This window comes from Rattus norvegicus, chromosome 10, assembly GCF_036323735.1.
Source record: "Rattus norvegicus strain BN/NHsdMcwi chromosome 10, GRCr8, whole genome shotgun sequence".
NCBI lineage: Eukaryota > Metazoa > Chordata > Mammalia > Rodentia > Muridae > Rattus > Rattus norvegicus.
Window position 1 is genome coordinate 23,406,767 of NC_086028.1, and position 21,291 is coordinate 23,428,057.

Sequence of the window (21,291 nt, forward strand, 5' to 3'; positions counted from 1 at the left end):
GCTGAGGAGGAGGGCAACCCTGTAGGAGGACCAGCAGTCTCAATTAACCTGGACCCCCAGATCTCTCAGCACCGGATCACTTTGGATTCTTAAGTCCCCTTTAGTTTTTAAGTCAAGTAGAACATAGCTTAACTTAATTCTATGCTTCAAACCACAGACACATGACAGATACAGATACAGGAGATATGATCCTTCTAACTTGATACCAACAACAAATACCTCAAAGATAATACGTGTATCAGACAAAGATGTCGACAATTACAGTTGCGAGAGCTGTAGCAAGTAAATATCTTCTGGGGGCAGGGCAGCATTAAACAGTATAAAAGGATATGACCTTTGCCTCCAACCACCCAGGCTGCTACTTTATAATTATCCCAATTTGAAGTTTTATATGTCTCTATGTCTTTGTTTTGATTTTCATTTGTGAGTTTTGTGGAGGGTTTTTTTCCTGTCTTTTTACTTATTAAAAGAGGAAAAACAGGAGAGGGAATGTAAAGTTCAATGGGTCAGAAGATGGGAGGAGTTGAAAGAGGTGATCAACATACATTGTATAAAATTCTGATATAAACAAGTAAAACAACATAACCAAAATAGAAATATCCCAATCCCATTAGCCCTGAACCTTTATTGAAAGAGTCTCTAGCATTCTGTTTCTTCCAGCAGATCTATTGGCTCCCTCTTCCATAACCTCAAAATACCGGGGAGGGGGGGTTGATCTATGCCTGAAAGAATGTTCAGATTAAAATTCTTAAGCAGTTACAGAAAAGAGAGTGCATCTTCCTTTTCAATACAAATAGGACAAAAAGCAGCTCTGTGCATGCAGATGCTCCTCTCTTTCTTGGTCTAACAGTTCAGATCCATGGCCATCTCCCTTTGATCTTCCTCGAGGTCTTATTATCACTTTGAACCAGCATGCCACACACTCTGGGTACCAGCTTATTAAATACAGGTTATTGTTGAAAGAAAGTTCCAGCTGAGACCAACCTGATTCATGTATGGTCCTCGTTGTTTACTAAGAATACGCTTTACTTGAAAATATTGAAAGACAGCTTTCTTTTGAAAGAAGTTTTAACTTCTTTTTATATTGAAAACTCTCCTTGAAGTAAAATTTATACACCCGATTTCCCAACTGGTTTAATGTTAATATTTTTGTACTTCAAGTCATCAGTGACTTGGTTAAATACTTATCCTAATATTTCATTAACTAATACCACCATTATTTTCCTTAAAACCTGAGATTGAATAACATAGGTACTATTTAAAGAATGGCATTAAGGAAATGCTAATACAGCTTGCCACCATCCTTCAAAACTTAACTGCAATATTTCTACTTTTTCTTTGCTTTTGGCAAAGTCTCCCAATATACTCCTTCCAGTTTCCTTCAAATTGATGGTCATTTATTTTACTAATTGATTTTACATTCATATATATATATATGAATTTATACATATACTGGAAAAGATATTGATATAATCTAAATAATAAGAAAATAATAATATATGAAAAGGAAATATATCTTTTTGCAAAAAGTAAAATGCAGACAAGGCACACATAATTAAAACTCATACTTTTGATATCATATGCCATATACAGAGAAAGACTCAGATTTATGCACACACACTAACACATTTTTCATTATGGAGTCAAACAGACACTCTTTTTCTTTTGACTTTCCATTCACTTTATCCTTTCTAACCCTTCATTGTTTTCTATGTTTTGAAAATATCTGTATTTTCTGTAATATAAATATTTATAATATAATTTTTTATATTCTACCCATGCTTTACCTTCCCCAATAAAAACATACAAAGAAAAATCACAAGAAACATGCACAGATTTAAAAGGACCCAATGGGAATGAGATTAGCTGAAATGTCCCACAATGCGGTGAGAGAGCCTGTAGAGACCATATCCAGAGCTTAGGCAAGGCCCCTGATTGGATGGGGCCACCCACTCATCTCCAAATTTTTAACCCAGAATTTCTCCTGTCTAAAGGAAATACGGGGACAAAGTATGGAGTAGAGACTGAAGGAAAGCCCATCCAGAGACTTCCCTACCTGGGGTCCATCCCATATATAGACATCAAACGCAGATACTATTGCGGATGCCAAGAAGTTCTTGCTGATAGGAGCTTGATATAGTTGTCTACTGAGAGACTCTGCCTGAGCCTGACAAATACAGAGGCAGATGCTTGCAGCCAATCATTGAACTGAACACAGCACCCCAATGGAGGAGTTAGGGAAAGGGCTGAAGGAGCTGAAGGGGTTTGCATGGCTTCAGCTGCATATGCAGCAGAGGATGGCCTTATCTGGCATCAATGGGAGCACAGGCCCTTGGTCCTGGGAAAGCCCTAATGTAGGGAAATGCCAGGGAAGTCACAAGGGAGTGTGTGGGTGGAGGAGGAAGCACCCTAATAGAAGCAGGGGGAGAGGAATGAGAAAGCAGGTTTGCAGAGAGGAAAGCAGAAAAGGGGACGTTTGAAATGTAAATAAACACAATATCCAATAAAAAAGAAAAAAGTACAGGGGAATAAAACATAAAATACCATAAAACCACATAATCAGAAAGACTAATGTATCAGCAAATGACAAATCAGCTAAAAAATAAATGTCCCTATAAAACAATATGAAATAAAAATTTTACAAAAATATGACTGAGTTTATTTTGTGTTGGCCATCTACTGCTAGTCATGGGACTTGCCTTTAGGTGGTATTTATATATCCAATGAGCTTTCAGTGGAGGAACTTAATTTGTGTTTTGCAAGCAGTAATCAGTTGAAGATAGCTTCTTAGTTAGGAATGGGATCTCACATTTCAGTGTCTGTAATGTTGGGTTGATAATATGCATTTTGGAAGATACTTGGTGGATTCTAAAGGACTGCCAGAACGGCTGATATTGAGAAGGTTCAATAAGCATATCATTTTGAGTCATTATCTAACATTAATAAAATGAGCCCTTCCAGCTAGTCACTCTACATTTGTCTGTGAGAAATGCCACTACAGAAGACTGTTCTATATAATCTAAATATCTGTACCTCTACCTTCTTTTGGCAGGTCAATGTCTTACCACATGAGAATACCCAAGTAATTAATATTTGTATACCCTTCAGGAAATCTCACAGGGCCCCTAGCTGGATCAATTTTATGTACTGTGCCCAGGCTGTCTGCTCTCTTTAGATCCCCATTTCAAAGTTTGCTGTCATCATGATAGTCATTATTTAAAATCAAACACAGTTTAAACATGTCAAAATAGTCTATAATGGTTCTTGTTTGAAGAGGCTATAGCTTTGTATTTTATCAGTTTAATAAATAATTCTACTTCCAAAGATCATCAGAGAAATATGACCTATGTATAACTGCAAAACTGCAGCTGTATGAATTAACAATTATATACTTAATTTTTCTAGGTATCCCTCCAAATTTGTTACTTAAACAACCTTATCAATAAATGTTGATGGCCAAATGTCACTATATTATTCACCAACAGAAGCCCTTGAGTTAAATCACATGATCTATATGTCGAAACAAGCATTTATTAAACCTTTCCTGTGTCTATCCTGTGTTAACTTACTGTAGTCTGAAAAACTCAACAGAAAATTGTATGCCTAAAACTCTGAGGATCGGTTTCTGTTTCTTATAGAGCCTGGTACTCCATCAGGTTTGGGGGAGAGGGTACAAGGCAAACCAGGCTCCTTTAAAACCTCTGCATGATTCATTAGTGATGGAACAAATTTAATTCTCTCTGTCTCTGTCTCTGTCTCTGTCTCTCTCTCTCTCTGTCTGTCTCTCTCTGTCTTTCTGTCTCTGTCTCTGTCTCTCTTTCTGTCTCTGTGTCTCTGTCTCTCTCTCTGTCTCTCTGTCTCTCTCTCTCTCATTCACCCACTTAATTTTTTGTACTATACTTTTTATTCCCCAAATTTATAGCATTCATCTACATTCCAACTATATCTTTACGTATTAAAAGACTATTCTCAAAAGAATTGCCTTCAAAGTATTTAAAAAATATACTAAAGGAACAGTGTCTAGATTTTAAAATGGGGAGTAACTGTTGATCTGTTAACTGTTTACCAGTTAAAATCAATACTTACGTACTGATTATTATTGTGTTTGTATGCAAAGATGCTATGTATGGATGCTTGTGGGGAACATATTCCAGCACACACATGTGGAAATGTGAGGTGAGGACGCCTCTGTGACACCATTCTTTGCTTTTATGATTATGTGAATTTTAGGATTTAAACTCAAGTTAGCTTTCAAGGCAAGCACCTATACACGCTGAGTCCTTCCCCTGGTCCACATACGGTCAAATTTTCAATACCTTACAGGGGCATTCAGAGACAAAGCAATCTATCTTCATGAAACTTCTAAATAACATTTAAAGCTCATCTTTATAAGATACACATTGCAGCTCTAAGCAGAAGGAACAGGTTGTACATGACTTTGCATGTATAGATATTTGCAAATTATGATGACAAAAAGGTGGTGAATTGGAGAGGTAGTAGGAGGGACATAAGACAGGTAGGAAGGAAGAAGGAAAAGGGTGAAATGATTTAATTATGCTTTTATTAAAATTAAGAATTAAATGTATGATTCAAGATTTCCAATATTTCAAACACTATTCAACACCAGTGTTAAGCTGTTAATCTGAGAAAGATTCTGTTGTTGAGATTTCATACTTGCGAGGAAATAGAAAAGAATTACTGTTCCCACCAGCCCTCTCATGATTTCATTTAAGGCTCTCCTCCTTCACATAGGACTATTATGGGATAGATACCAACAATATATATATTTTAATTTTTTCTCTTTGGTTTTCAAGACTGGCTTTTTCTGGGTAATAGCCTAGCTCTCCTAGAATTGATTTGTAAACCTAGTTAGCCTTGAATTCACATAGATCCACCTGTGTCTGCATACCTAGTGCTAGGATTTAAGGCATGAGCCACCAGAGATTAACATTATTGTTATGATTATTATAATTATGATTATTATTAATCAGCTATTTTATATATTTATAGTTTAAATATTGCCCCCTTTCCTGGTCTCCCCTCCAGAAATACCCCATTCCATCCCTCTCCCTATTTCCATCCCCCTCTCCCTTTTCTCTAAGAGGGTGCACCCCCACCCACATGCCAACTCCTGCTTCACCCATCTAGCATTCCCCTTCATTATGGCAACAAGCCTCCACAGGACCTAGGGCCTCCTCTCCCATTGATGCCAGATAAGGCAGTCCTCTGCTACATTTGCACTTGGAGCCATGGGGTCCGGTTAGTTGACTTCACTGTTCTTCCTATGGAACTGCAAACCCCTTCCTTTCTTTCTGTCATTCCCTTAACTCTTCCACTGTGGTCCTGAGCTAAGTCCAATGGGTAGCTGTTTGTATCTGCACATGTATTCGTCAGATGGCGGAGCCTTTCAGAGAACAGCCACACTAGACCCAGTCTGGGAGCTCTTCTTGGCATCAGCAATAGTGATGAGGTTTGCTATCTGCAGATGGAGTGATCCCAAGGTGGGGTGGTCTCTGGATGGCCTTTCCTCTGTCTCTGCCCCAATATTTTGTTCCTGCATTTCCTTTAGGCAGGAATGATTCTGAGTTAAAACATTGATTTGAGTGGGTGGCCCAATCCCATAATTGGGGGCCATGTCTATCTATTGGAGGTGGTCTCTTCAGGTTCTATCTACCCTCTGTTGGGTATGTTGGTTAATGTCATCCCTGTTGGGTCCTGGGAACCTTTCTCTTCCCAAGTGCCAGGACTGTCAAGTGGTTCCCCCCTATTCCCCACACCCCATTGCTATATATTTCTCCTGACCCTCTGGACTTCTGTCCTGCCTCTTCCCATACCTTATCCTTCCCCCCAACCCCCTTTCCCTCCTCTCCTCACTCCCTCCCAGGTTTCTCCCTCCTTCTATCTCCTGTGATTATTTTGTTCCCCTTCTAAGTAGGATTGAAATAACCACACTTTGGTCTTCTTTCTTATTATGCTTCATGTGATCTGTGAGTTGTATCATGGGTATTCTGAGCTTTTGGGCTAGTATCCTCTTATCAGTGAGTACAAACTATGTGTGTCCTTTGTGTCTGGGTTACCTCACTCAGGATATTTTGCCTGCAAAGTTGATTAAGTCATCATTTTTATTAGCTGAGAAGTACTCCAGTATGTAAATATACTATATTTTCTCTACTCATTCTTCCACTTGGGTTGTCTCCCTTTTCCTATTATTTTAAAAAATGCTCTTATGAACATAGTGGAGTATGTCTTCTTGTTATATGTTGGAGCATCTTTTGGATACATGCCCAGTAGAGGTATAGCTGGGTCTTAAAGTAGAACTATTTCCAGTTTTCTGAGGAACTACCAGATTGTTTTCCAAAGGACTAACTTGCAATCCCACTAACAATGGAGGAGTATTCCTCTTTTTCTAAATCCTCACCAACATCTGCTGTTGGCTCAATTTTTGATCTTAGCCATTCTGATTGGTTTGAGGTGCAATCTCAGGGTTGTTTTGATATGCATTTCCCTGGTAGCTAAGAATGTTGAACATTTCTTTAGGTGCTTTTCAGCCATTCAAGATTCCTCAACTGAGAATTCTTTGTTTAGCTCTGTTTCCCTTTCACTTTTAAAACTGGTAATATGAGAGTTTGGGAAATATTTTACTCCCAACCCTTAGCCAAATCTTACATATCCAAACCATAGTCAGAGCACATTATAAAAAGGCATGTGATTCATTTAAAGTTCTCTTCTGTGTTATATTGCAATTTCTAAACAATTGATCTTCTTTGTAGTCTTTGAATTCTAACTTATGCTCCTCTGAGTGGATATATGCAATTAAAGATGTCTGCTTTATGTCGGCCTAGAGCTAATTTAAAACAAAAATATGAAAATCAGATACAGGTAATTGTTATATGTCTTTTATTTGAAGACATGAATGTCTTTGGCACAACTGCTAATGTGTCAATAATTTTGAACTATTATTCATTTATGCAGAAGATGTGAATGAGATACTAACACTGTATGTATATAAATCCCAGAATTAAAATGAACATAGAATGCATGTATTCTACAGCCATTGATTTTTTTTAAAACAAATTGAATTCAGATCCATTACCAAAAAAGTTCCTTACTTATGAACAGCATATTTACATTTTAATTCAAAAATTAATAATATATATGTTATGATTTAAATTGTTTGAAGAGATAAAATATGAGCTTCATGATCAAATACCATGAATCCAGGCAGATATATCATTAATAATATTGAATACGTTGCTTAGGATAATGGTCAGAGGTTTTTAAAGTAATGACTTCAAATTTAGAATTATCATAATTTACTTGTATTTCCAAACTGTCTTAGTTTGGGTTTTAGTGATGTTAACAAACACTATGACCAAGGCAACTCTTATAAAGGACAAAATTTAATTGGGCCTTGGTTACTGGTTCTGAGGTTCAATCTATTATCATCATGGCAGGAAGTATGGCAGCTTCCAAGCAGGCCTGATGCTGAAGAAGCTGGGAGTTCTTCATCTCATTAAAAAGGCTCCTAGGAGAATACTGATTCCCATGTGACTCGGAGGAGAGTCTGAAAGCCCACCCCTACAGTGACACACTTTTCCCAACAAGGCCACATCTATTCTAGCAAGGCCATACCTCCTGACAATGTCACTCCCTGGTCCAAGCATATTCAAACCACCACACAAACACTCTTACAAAGGTAAGTCTTTTATACAGTAGAAACAGACAACTAACATATTAGATATTTATAAGTCATTTCGAAAAGCTTGCCATTATTCCCAACTCAAAATTAAACAGAAACCACTTTAATTTTTCCATTTCAACACAAGAGTTCCCAAGAGACTTTCTTTCCAGTTTCAATTATTTGATCATTTCTCAAATGCAAAATATCACTCATATTTCTCTATCCCATGCTCCATGTAGCAGTAACCTTTAGTAGGTGTGTCTGGAGTCTCCTTCAGGAGTCTCCTTTCTCTGAGCATCTGTGCTGCACGTGAAAAAGGTATCCACAAGTCTTATTTTAAAGTCACGTGACCCTATTTCTTACAGATGCACGTGCGTATTGGGATGGATCCCTTTGCTTCTTCTAGGTTCAATTTGGACATCGTAAAGGGGATCAGGCTCCATTTTGTTTTCCCTTCTCAGCTTGCTTCAACCTTCTTCCAGCCCCTTGAGGCACAGTCATATTTATTAATAGAAATCTTCCCATCCTGTCAGTGTATAGCAGTAACCTTCTGTCTTAAACCCTAAACAGCACTGAGTAGAACAACTGTCCTTTTCTATTTCAGGCTCCCTTTCAACATTTTCACACAGTCCCTTCCATAGTAAGCAGCATGTCAATTGAACAGCGCATGCGTTTTTAATCTAGTACAGTATCCAATATTGGCAAATGAGTCTTGAAAACCTTAAGTCCATATAGAGAAAACCACCATATCACCACCTAGCAAGCCACTGAGGGGTTGTTAAGTAATTTTGCTCTTTCTGGACCTAGTTATATTGGTCTCAGAACCCTGCAGTTCTTCACAGTGGCCAGTTCCTAAGGTCATGGCTCACCTACAAAACTAAAACAGAATTGAAAAAGTTTTGTTAATATGTGCTTTCAATTTTTAGGTAAAGAGAGAGTCTTACCCATTTCTTAAAAACCAACATGGACATTTTCTTAAATTGTTTTGCTTGGATGTATTTAACATCTATTTTCTGTAAGACTCAACACAAAAAGTAATGTTCCTTACCCAGAGAAGGAGAGGGTAGAACAAGGGGTCTTATCTATTAGTTAACAATAAAGATCCATTCTTTTATAAACTTGCCTCAAAGTATTTTGGTGAACTAAGCATTATACACTTATATACAATATATATATTTGGTGTTTATATATTATATACTTAGTTCCTATATATTTTTTAATTGAATGTAGTAGGAACCTGTTTGGCATTAGAAAAATGTTTATTATCCTATTTGCTAAAGACTTAACAAATATCATATAGTTCTTATAATCATAGGAGAAAATGATGTCATAAACTGGTTTTGCTAATGGTTAACAGCTACGTGAATCAGTCCTATGACTGACTTAGCAAGTTACCCAAAATCAATTATGGGGTCCTCGGATGTAAGGTACATGGGCTGAAATATCTAAAGCTATAGTGTGTGTTAAAGATTAGCCCAAAAGCTCGGAATACCCAAGATGCAATTTACAGATCACATGAAGCTCAAGAAGAAGGAAGACCAAAGTGTGGATGCTTCGGTCGTTCTTAGAAGGGAGAAGAAAATACTCAGAGGAGGAAATATAGAGAAAAAATGTGGATCAGAGACTGAAGGAAAGGCCATCCAGAGACTGCCCCACCTGGGGATCCATCCCATATACAGACACCAAACCAAGACACTATTGCGGATGCCAAGAAGTGCATGCTGAGAGGAGCCTGATATAGCTGTCTCCTGAGAGGCTCTGCCAGAGCCTGACAAATACAGATACAAATGATCATGCTCACAGTCAACCATTGTACTGAGAATGGGGTCCCCAATGTTGAAGTTAGAGAAAGGATCGAAGGAGCTGAAGGGGTTCACAACCCCATAGGAAGAACAACAATATCAACCAACCGGGCACCCTAGAGCTTTCAGGGACTAAACCACTAACCAAAGAATATACCTGAAGTGACCCATGGCTCCAGCTGCATATGTAGCAGAGGATGGCCTTGTTGGGTATCACTAGGAAGAGAGCCCTTGGTCCTGTGAAGGCTTGATGCCCCAGTGTAGGGTAATGCCATATCAGGCAGGCAGGAGGGAATGGGAGGGTGGGTGTGGGTGGGTGAGCACCCTCATAGAAGCAGGGACGGGAGGGATTGGATTTCAGAGGGGAAACTGGGAAAGGGGATAACATTTGAAATGTAAATAAATAAACTAACCAATGAAAGAAAAGAAAAAAGATTTAAATTAAAATTTCCCTTAAACCATCTGAATGGGACTTTATCAGGCTTGGGTGAGAAATTACTAACCCTGAGGAGTTTTCTAACATCGTTTTACAAATAACATCTGAGGCTGCCCTGACCTTCAGCAAGGCTTATGGAACCCTATGGGTATGGAGAGAAGTGTGCACATGAGTTGAATGCAGCAAATAGATCACTGTTAATGCTTTGTAAATAACAGGGCATATTCTCCTCACTTCTGCTCCTAGTAGCATCTGATGACAGCCCCATCTAGCAGGTATGGTCTGAATTTTGCCTGTAGCTACCAAACTAGGAGATGAAATTTCTTAGGTTAATTCCTGGTATCATTCAAATCCAAGTTAAGTAAATTAGGTAAGTCTTTGCAAAATACCTTTAACCAGGAATTCCTACTATGGAGTAAACTAGAAATTCTGCTTCCAGAAAGACTGCAGAATTAGGTTTTATTTCTCACATCTTGGATAATAATAGAATAAAGAAAGAAAACATTGCTTTTATACAAAGTGCTTGTGCTTACATTTCTCATTTATCTGTCCCTACATTTAGAAGGAGTTGGGGGATAAAAGGAACACTGTCACATAGAAACACCCTCGGAAACTATATTGCTAATAATTACTTCTATGCCTACCTTCTCTCCTGCTTAACACCATTAATTCTATGCCATTGCTGTTTCCTGAAGATGAGAGAAAGACTTATCTTTCTTCATTGAACAGCTTCCGTTCAGGAGCACCATGACTCATTATATGGGTGAGGAAATCGAGGCTTATTCAAGTAATGCTCCCCATGGAACCAGAACTACAGTGTCAAACATTAAATCGCACATCCCCACCTATACAACTATCACTACCAAAATACCACGAAAGTATTTTCTAGCACAGAGCATTGCAATATATTGTGCTTCTGCATATCCATGTGTAAAATGCAAAACAATTTCCCTAATACATCCAGTACACCGGATGGACCAAAGTTCTCAGCATTTTCCATTTTAAATATGAAGCGCATATTCCAATGGACTACTCTTTGAAAGGCAATCTTGCCCAGTACAGACACAAGAGGAATACTACTATTTTTCTTATTGATTGCTCCTTTAATAGAATGAAAACTGTTTAGAACAGGGACTCCCTGCCTTAATGTCTCTGCAGGGCCATTGTCCAGCAGGGCATGAATAGTAAACATGCCTATGTTGGACGAATGAATTATATCTCTAAACATGGATTTCTCCCAGTTGTGTAAAGATTACCATTTAGAAGCAATCATGAACTCCTTACAAGTTTATTTTTCTTCTTTTTCTTGGGCTTTTTGCTTTAAACCTGAGTATATAACAGTTACCACCCAGCAACCACAATCTGCTAAGTGCTGGGCAAGCAGAAGGTAGCATTATTTAAGGAGCAGGATTATGTGGGAGAGAAACAACAGCACATGGGGGCCTTTTCTCATAATGAGAGGCTCTAGGTCAATTTCTGTCCATTTAAGGTGACAACTAAAAGTCACAGTGAGGAAGGCATGAGGAAAGAATAAATCTAAACGGGACTGAATGAACACAGTGTTCCTGCTTCCCTCTTGAAATGTTGCAAAACAAGCCAAGCTGTTTCAAAGTTTTGCAAACCTTGCAACAAAATTGTCTAGAGCAGTGTTTCTTGACCTTCCTAATGCTGCGACCCTTTAATAAAGTTCCTCATGTTGTGGTGAAGCCCTGAAAATAAAATCAGCTTGTTGTCAGTTCACAACTGCAAATTTTCTACTATTCTGAATAGTAATGGAAATATTTGTGGTTTCAGAAGGTCTTAGGCAAACCCTGTGAAAGGGGTTACAACCTATAGGTTGAGAACCTCTGCTCTAGATCACCTGGAGTAAAAAAGAGAGAAGCAGATAGAAGAGGTGTTGTAAGACTCCTGCCCATCTATAAACAGCAGACAGCACAAGGAATCATGGGTGGTGATGTTTAAACAGACATAAGTGAGGACTGGAAAGAGATGGGGCAAGGGGTGGAGGGCTGGTGGGTGGGAGGGGTAGGAGTAGCAATGATGGTGTTGTAGCTCTTAAGACAGAACTACTTGGGAGGCAAACATCAGAAGCCTCTCAGGGTGCTGGTTAAATAGTGAATAGAATTACAGTCTGGCTAAAGCTTTTCATTTCAAAGAGTGGGGCAGGGGGTCACTGGCTAATGTTTCCTAAAGCTCCATGGAGATCCTTAGTCTTTGGGAATTCCCCTGGGTGTAAAAGTTCAATCAAAAAAACTTAGCTTAAAGTACTCAGCACTAAGTGAGTGGAAGTCTCAAGATTAGTTAGGTATCCTGTTTCGCTTCCACTTTAGTGATTTGGGATCGGGCAGAGAGAAAGTACAAGAGAGGAACCTAAAGAGTCATGAACGAGGGAGAGAAACCCGTGCATTGGAACAATGGACTCGCCTACGGTAAGGGGTGAATAAGCTGTGTTTGGTTTTTGTTTTTCTTATGATGAGGCTGAGTGCAAGTGAAGAAGGTAAGGGGAATGAGGGAAGATGGATCCCTTCTGCTTTGCTTCCAGAGTTCCCAGTTTCTCAATGAAGATAGGCTTATGTGATTTGTAAGGGGGGAAAAGCTTAAATCAGAGCTTTGTAATTATTTAGGGAATTTGAATCTACATAAAAGACAGTTCGGATGAAGCCTTTCATATTTAGCTGTCATTTCCTTTTATATTCGTTGTTTGCAAGAGAACCGTTATGTGAACCATTTGATAAAGGTTCTTAAACCACTGGCCATAATTCCTTAGTAAGAAATGTGAAGGCGGAAGGAACGTACTAACTTTGACTTCCAAACCTTCTGACATGTAAGTTTTCTTCAATAGGACAACCCTTAGTAGTTGCTGAACTAAAAGGGCCATCTTATATAAGGTTCATGTACATTTTACAATGTCTGAAATAAGAAGGTTCCTGAAAAGTGGCTTCATAGTTTCTGTAGAGAGTATTAATAAAATTAAGCACAGAAAGATCAATTTTCTTCTTATTTACAGCACTTATGCATATATTGAAATGTTTCATTGTATAGTGATTGGACTAGTGTATACATATGCATGTGAATATTGGTAGCTAATAATATAATATATATGTATATGCTATATATGTACACATATAGTAAATATATATGCATATATGTATATAGCATAAATATGTGCTATATATACATGTGTGCTACATATATTATATATATGCACTCTATATATGTATTATATATACGTATATAACATAAATATGTGCTATATATATTATATATTGCTATGTATAATATACCTATTATATATATTTTAGTATATATACTTATATATAATATATACATTTTAGTGTTTGTAAAATTCACATATGCACTATACACAAACATATATATGTATAATATATACACAGAAATATATATAGACACATATACACATGCACATACACATATATATGTATATAAATATATATGCATATATACACACATATGCATACATATATACACATATACACACATATATAAATGTAAATATATATGTACTGCCAAACTTAAGAACAATGTGACTGCATGAACCCCTAGAGTTCATGAGTACATTAGCATAAGAGTCGATGTTTAAATGAACAACTTGAACATATAGAATTGGATATAACTGTACATATCATATCTCATTTACTTTAGTATCAGAATAGGTAAGCCTAATGGACTGAAATAAAACTCTTAAAATAAGAATATGCAGATTGTTATTTAATTAATATTACTTAATATTTAACTTCTATCTCTCCTTATATGAAAATATTTCACGATTAGAGGTTTTATTTATTCTTTAATCTTTGTTTACAGTCCAGCCATTATCCCGCTCCCAGTTCACCCTCCAACTGTTCCTCAGCTCGTTCCTTTTCCACTGCCTCCAAGAGGATATCCCCACACTCCCCACTCCCACCAATCGATATTCATGCTTGTAGTTGCTTATACTAACCAAACTGTTATTTTAAACAAATTAATCAAATGAAGGTTTTACCCATGAGCCTATCATATGGAGACCCAAGAGAATTAGTCTCTGAGAAGATGAGTTTGAGGCAAATAGCACATTTGGAACTGAGGTCTGACGACGGGGAGAATAGTGGAATCCCATGGGTGAAGTTATGACTGTGGGAAGTAGAGAACTTTCGGAACAAACATATGACAAAATCTCAGATGTCACTAAGTACAATAAAGAAAAGGGATATCATGTCATAAAGCAAGGATGATCATAAGTATTCTTAGGTCAGCAGTGAGGTCTGCCTGACAGCCCATAAATAATTGTAACAATGTTAGGAATTGGGTTTTAAAAACTATTGTATTAATGTATCAGTCAATGAGTAAGAGTACACAGTAAGACTAGATATAAAACATAGATGTTATGTTTAGCTTCACTGGTAATCAGAGGGAAAGCTGTTTTCTTATTTAATTTATGTTGCTTTTACCACGAATGAAATAAAGTCAGTACTACTAGGAACTTTGTATCGCTATTTATCTAACAATCTAATTTTAATTAATGCCTTTAGGAAATGTATTAGCATGCATTTGGAAACAGCTTTTTAAATGCAGTTACAATTTTTATTTCATAACCATAATGTGAAATGTGCATGTGTTCTAAGGATCGTGGTAATTTCATATGTTTTAGGTTGTTTCTATAATGATTTTTTAAATTTGTATTTAATGTAACTAGAACAGTCATAATTTATGTCTTTGGTGAACACTCTACTCAAACATATTTTAGTGATTCTCAGCTGCATTCCTAGAGTTCCAAACTTGCATGACAGACACTCTACGAGAAAATATTTAGTAATTTCTATTTATGTATATCTCAAAATGATATATTCAAGGGAAAAGATCAGGTTTCAAGAGCTCTTAGAATATAAACTGACAAATAGTAGCAAACTTCTAAATGTAAAATAAATATTAAATGCTAGTACTAACCTAAAGGAGTAAAAATGGGATATAGTGAGCATTAACTTTTTTGAGATTATAATTACAAAAGTTTTTATTACCTCCAAACACACTCACATAACCTTTCCCATTTTCCTTCAAATTGATGGCTTTTTTAAACTAACTGCAATTGTATGCATGTGTGTACATGTGTCTACACACATATTCCCACATATAAACTGTTTCACTAGTAAAATGATGTTTACATTTCTGATTTTAGGACTGACTTTTGGCACCTGATGACCAGTCACTGTGTTCTTCCCTGGAGAGGATCAACCCACTCGTTTCCAGGTGTTTAGTGTTTCATATGATGCTTTGTATAGTGATGAGGCCTCATGGGCTTTCCCCTGCTCATTTGACATGTCCACTGGTGTCTTCTTGCTTTGGGAAGCCAACTATTAAATTTTTGTACAACTTTTGTTAAAAAAAATGCTATTTTGTATACATTTAAAAAATACTTCATGATTAAAAAACATTGACTGAGCCACAATAATTCAGGTGGTGTTCTCTATAAGAAAAGCATAAATGGCTAGTGTAACTTCGATGTGTGTGTGTGTGTGTGTGTGTGTGTGTGTGTGTGTTGTGTGTGTGTGTGTGTGTGTTTGTTTGTGTTTCAGATGGTCCAATGTGCAAATGACAGCATCTGTAATATCTAGGGACCAAATGCAGTCATTTCATTTTTGAAATGATGACGGCCCATACCTCCCTAGTTTCCATGTCAAATTATAACGGAGAAATAGTTAAGTAAGAAGGAAAGTGGAACTACTAAAGGTTATTTCTTTTTAAATTAAAAACACTTGACATCAGTTCCTCAAAACCCCCAGTGTCTTTCCACTGCAATAAGAACCACACAGGCACACTTGTACATATGTGAACACTTGGAATACTACCTTGCCCCAACCATCTCATAGTTATAATTAAAAGCTACATTTTGTTAAGCAAATTAGGAGTTACAATAAAGTGGAGGGAGCATGTGTAATGAATAATTAACACTGTATAGACTTTGGCATCATAATTAAGATTAAATGCCGCATATATTCAAACTAGATTAGCATAGCCATTGAAAGTAGCAATGTGCTCAGTGGGAGAGGATGATTTTGCTAAATAATGTTTTATGAAGAGTATTCTAAAAACATTAAGCATAAGGTTGTCATATATAAAATGATTAAAGTTTTATACAAAAGAAGCTGTAATTCCAGCAAATGAAGTAATTTCATTCTCCCGCTGTGTTCACCTTGAGAAACACACGGAAAATGGACAGGATCGCTCTGTGATGCCTTATTAAATTGAGTATGAATCCCCCTTGTTTGAAGTTAATGAACCCTCACTACATAAATCTGGGTCAATGGACAGTTCCGACATTTTTCTCACCAATTCCATTTTTATCTGTTGGAATCATCCGTTGCCTTAAATTCCCAGTTATATATGTATTTCCCAACTTGGCTAGCAGTTTGTTTCCATGCCTTGCTAAAAAAAACCATTTATTTAATTTACGGGTTTTTCTTTCATTTCTGAAACCTCATCATTGACGATTTATCTTCATTATTTCCAATGTACATGCAATACACTCATGCTGACAGCTATACATTTCACGTGGCGCTTGAACTAATTCTACCCATATCTCTTTCCTATTCCAAAATAAATATATATCATGCATATATCAGTTTCATGCCCCATACATCTATTTTAGAACTTGAAGCCTGTAACTCGACTGACAAAATCATTAACTCAAAAAGTCAATTGTATTATTAACAGATTGTATTACAACAAGAATAAATGGCACGCATTTGTAGTTGTAACTCTTTAGGCATTTCCTTGTATTAAAACTCCATATAGACCCGTGGGTACAATATAACATAGCAAAGGAAACAAGAAATGCTCAATGATAGGGAATGTGGAAGGGCTGAATGCAGGTAGGGGACACAAGTTATGAAAGAGGATATGAAGCTAAACGATTTGTTTAGTTCTAACACTGTCATGGATTTCCTTTTTTAAAAAAGTTTTGGATACTAGGTGAGTGCATAAAAAAGACATTCAATTGTGAAAGCATAAATATGAACTTTCAGAGGCTCATAACGGTGGAGAGTTTGAGTGTGTTTTTTTTTCAGTAGTACTACTATTTTTTCTCCTTTTAGTACACGAATAAAATAGCACTCAATCCAAAAATATAGCATAGCAAAACCAAACAGAAAACATTGATTGTCAGAAATGGCCGCTCTAGATACTTACATGGTAGATGCACACCTGAGAAGTCCTAAAATACCAACTGTCAAAGAAGGCAAAAAGCTAGAAGTAGTACAAATCATGACTTTCCTAGGCATAGTTCCAGTGACTTACAAACTCATCTAGAACAATCCTGAAGACAACAGAAGAAATAAATAATAGGAAATTTATTAACCTTGATTCTAAGTATATGTATGGAAAAACTATAGATATTTTAGTTGCCCAAAGCCCTTTGAAAACGGTATTAGTTGCCAATTACTGTTTAGAAATCAGGATTGTTTTATGGAGTTAAGATTTAGGATGTACTTGGATAGCATTACTCTTATTGATAAATTATGTTTACAGCAATATAATTGTAAGACTTATGTATTAGCCACACTAAAAGTCATATCAATTACAGCATTATAAATATTTTGTGGCAGGGTAAGTATAGCCATTAATATAATAAAAATCAATAGTCATTATTCTGTGTCTTAAATATGATTAAATTATTAGAAACCTATTTATTTTAAACCAGTTTATGATGAATATTGCTATGCTAAATGTGTGTGCCTAATCTAGTAAAATTTACAGATTAATGATAAAAATAAAGAGCTGGATTTTGTGGCCATCCGGGTATGAAAATATTTATTGTAAAATATAAAATATTCTTAAAAAATTGGCACTGTGATTTTTACAAATAGTTGTATAAATTAATTGATAAAACAGAATGCTCTAGATTATCAAATCAGTGAGACAGATTACCATGGCAAGGAAACACATACACTCTTCCATTTTATGCCTGCCAGAAAGAAAGCATTCACAATTGCTAAAGATGTGTTTAACACCATTACTTTTCGCCTTCTCACTCTGTGTGTACCCTACAAGATCTATGCCTCTTCGTGCTCATGCATGGTGGAATTCACTTGTTATAATCATGAGTGGCTTCACATCTGAAGATGAACTTTTAAAAACAGGAATAAGGAAGTGACTTATCAGAAAGGTGTCAAGATACACGGAGTCCTATGAAGGATACCGTGCAGGCTTCAAAGGCACAGCACTCTAGAAAAGCACACAGAGTGTGGAATGCTGGGCTGTCCCCAGCAGCTGAGAACAACTAGTGAACAAGCAGGGTTGTCACTGATGCAGTTGAAAGGAAATTAGTCCTGCCAACAACCAATGAGACTGCAAAGGACTTCTGAGTCCCAGGTGAAAATTCAACTTCGATCAGCACATTGGCTGTGTTGGGATGAAATTGTAAGCAGGGGTCATTTAGCCCACAGAGTGACTTGTGACCTACAGACCTGCACAATAGGATGTGCCTTAACTCTTTACAAGCCTTCTAGTCCTTGGTAATATTTTCTTTAACAAGCAAAACGGATACATTTGATTTACCAATCTTCCTCCCAGCCAGTTCAAATATCAAAGTAACTGACAAGTTAAGAAAAAGAAAACATCTCACCCTGATTCTCCAAAATGGTTCTAACTCACTTAGCATAAAATGAATGTGTAAGTCTTTAATCCTCAAGTGGGAAATGTATGGAGCAGCTGTGCTGTGTTCTAATCTCCTCTGGGATTAAAACCTTCCATTTTGGCAGAAGCTTGTTAAAACACAGGGTGGAATACGGGAGGTGAACCTTCAGAGAAGCTTCTCAAGTTCTGGAAGTAAGAAAAAACAATCCAATGGTTTCATGGAGTCCCTGTACCTGATCAGATTGACTAGGTCAATCCGCCCCTAATTATAGATACAAAGTAAGGGCAGCTAAGAAACACACAGACAAGGGCCTTGGCTGGGGGAAAGCATAGAACGACTAAAGCAAATGGTAGACATGGAGACCAGCTAAGTGACCTAGAAGACCAAACCAACTGTGCTTTCCAGAAAGATTATTCTACAGCCTACTAAGCTGCCCATGAGATGTGCTCTGTGCTCCAGGTTTCTGGCTTTTGTGAAATGCCATCCACGCTGGGGGCTTTTGACGATGTAGCTGTCTTTAACTTACTTCTGCTCTTGTAAATGACCCCTCACCGATATCCATGTAATAAGACATTTAATTCAGGGGTCTGCAGTGTTGCACTTTGCTATCCTTACTGTGGCCTGCCGTAGGCTTGATATTGGATTGAGTCGATGTCCATTCATACCTTCCTGAGTGTCACACCACTACAGGTTGACCTTGTCAGCAGACTTCCCAAAAGCATGGGAAGTAGGTACCTTTCTTTGTATACATATGACAACCATCTAGTTTTGTGAAAAAAAGTCTTGATGAGCATAGCGTGAGGCTGATAATTGTATGTTTGAATCCAAACTATAGGAACAAGTCACATGTTTATCATCTGTTCATGTAAGAATTAGGAGGGAGTGGGTGGGTGGGTGAGGGAGCACCCTCATAGAAGCAGGGGGGATGGGATAGCGGGTTTCTAGAGGGGAAACCAGGAAAAGGGATAACAATTAAAATGTAAATTTAAAAATCCAATAAAAGTTTTAAAGTTAAAAAAAGAATTAGTGACAATATAAATTAACCACTTTAATGTCCATGTAAATTATCTACCTCAAATTCTCATTGGTCACCTATGCAGGATAGTTAAAGAGCATTACTCAATTTCACCGAAATGGTGATAATATTCAGAATGATAATTTTTAGGAAACAAACGGCTATCAAATACCGTGTGTGATGCACTGAGTTCATAATTGGGTCTCTAGGTACCTGCCACAGAGTAGAACTAGAGGCAGGCACTCGACGGGGCCTGAGTAGGCACACACTGATGTGCAGCAGTCACACAGACTTAGAGGTGGTGATGGTGAGGGCCCCAAGTACAACTTGCTCAAAGTAATCCATAGGGCAACATTTTCACTGAATCTGATGACCAACTAATACATGCAATTGCTCACCCAAATAAATAACCCATTTTCCAGAAAAGCAAACAGGCAAACAATAAAAATAAAACAATCACTCTAGTGAAATTGTAAGGAGCAGAAACTCGTTTATATTTTAGAACACCTGATAATAAATTCTGCAGCCATTAAAGCTTTACGTTTTAAACTTTTAAAGGAAATAAATGGCACCCAAGGCTTGATTGCCCCAGTGCTATGTCGTTCATATGAAACAATGATTGTTATAACAGTCATGTCATAAGAGGTGAGAGAAAGCAAGAATAGCAATGATGAAGTGGTAGAAGGAGAGGAGGAATGAAGAATGTGAGAACCAAGGAATGGGGCAACACGGCTATCAAGTCATAACCTAAATGAGCTACAGTTACATGACCTATATGACGTACAGTTATTTGAATAAAATCTATACAAGATCAAGCTGACCACGATCCTGGTATCACTATGGGTATATATGATCTTTATGATCCATTACTTAATAAGAAGTTAGCGGCAGTTGATAGCTGTTTTGGAAGGGAATATCACTTTCTTATTGAAGATAAGTTCACTGGTAGTTTCTTCATTTCTAGTAGGCAGCTTTATACCTATGCACACACAGGCAACACTGACTGAACTTACAGGGGTGTGAAAAAGTACATGTGCTGGGAGTGGTTTGCAATTCGGAGTATAAGAAGTATTGGAGGAAATAATGAGTATAGGTATATAATATTTCATAGTATACATACATGTATGTAGAAAGAATGACGATAACATTACTTCCTGTCTCACTGTCCCAGAACACTGAAGGTAAAGTGCTATCATTTTCATTAGACATACAATAAACAAACTGTTGCCATTCAGTTTACATAGCGATTAGGTAAGATTAATTCTACTAGAAAAGGAAACACAACCAAAATGGAAAACATAAAGAAACAAACCCAAGATAAATGAACAGCCTTGGTGAAAGCTAGAAAAATTCATTGGAATTTTAAATTCATAACTCACACGCTGTTCTGTTAGAAATAGGGAGCTCTCATTGAATCACCTCCGTGCTAGATCGTGTGTACTAATAAAGCCAGTTCTTCAGCGGCTAACTTCCTGTCATAGTATTTGATTTAGAAAACCTGAAAGATTGATACATCTCGTTCTTAGAGATATCTGCGTCTTCTACAGAAGAGGACTCTCCTTAATCATCCAATCATATTAACTAAATTTCAGGCAGGAACCAATTATTCAGAATTCCCATGAGTCTTTGTAGAACTTTTTATTGATAAAATGGCCTGATTTTTCAAATGGTCCAACGCGAAGCATATTTTCTGAGGCTGTGAATTCTGAATTACGATCTCATTCAGAA

General features: G+C 37.1%; 1 long non-coding RNA gene and 1 pseudogene across 1 annotated transcript; one reads left to right on the plus strand and one right to left on the minus strand.

Moving 5' to 3' along the window:
- The window catches only part of LOC108352072 (uncharacterized), a 2,585,468-nt pseudogene that overhangs the window by 1,407,382 nt on the left and 1,156,795 nt on the right, over positions 1-21,291 (minus strand).
- Positions 12,162-15,365, plus strand: LOC134480664 (uncharacterized). The gene is made up of 2 exons (XR_010055317.1): positions 12,162-12,348; positions 15,093-15,365. It is a non-coding gene; the product is annotated as an uncharacterized LOC134480664 (long non-coding RNA).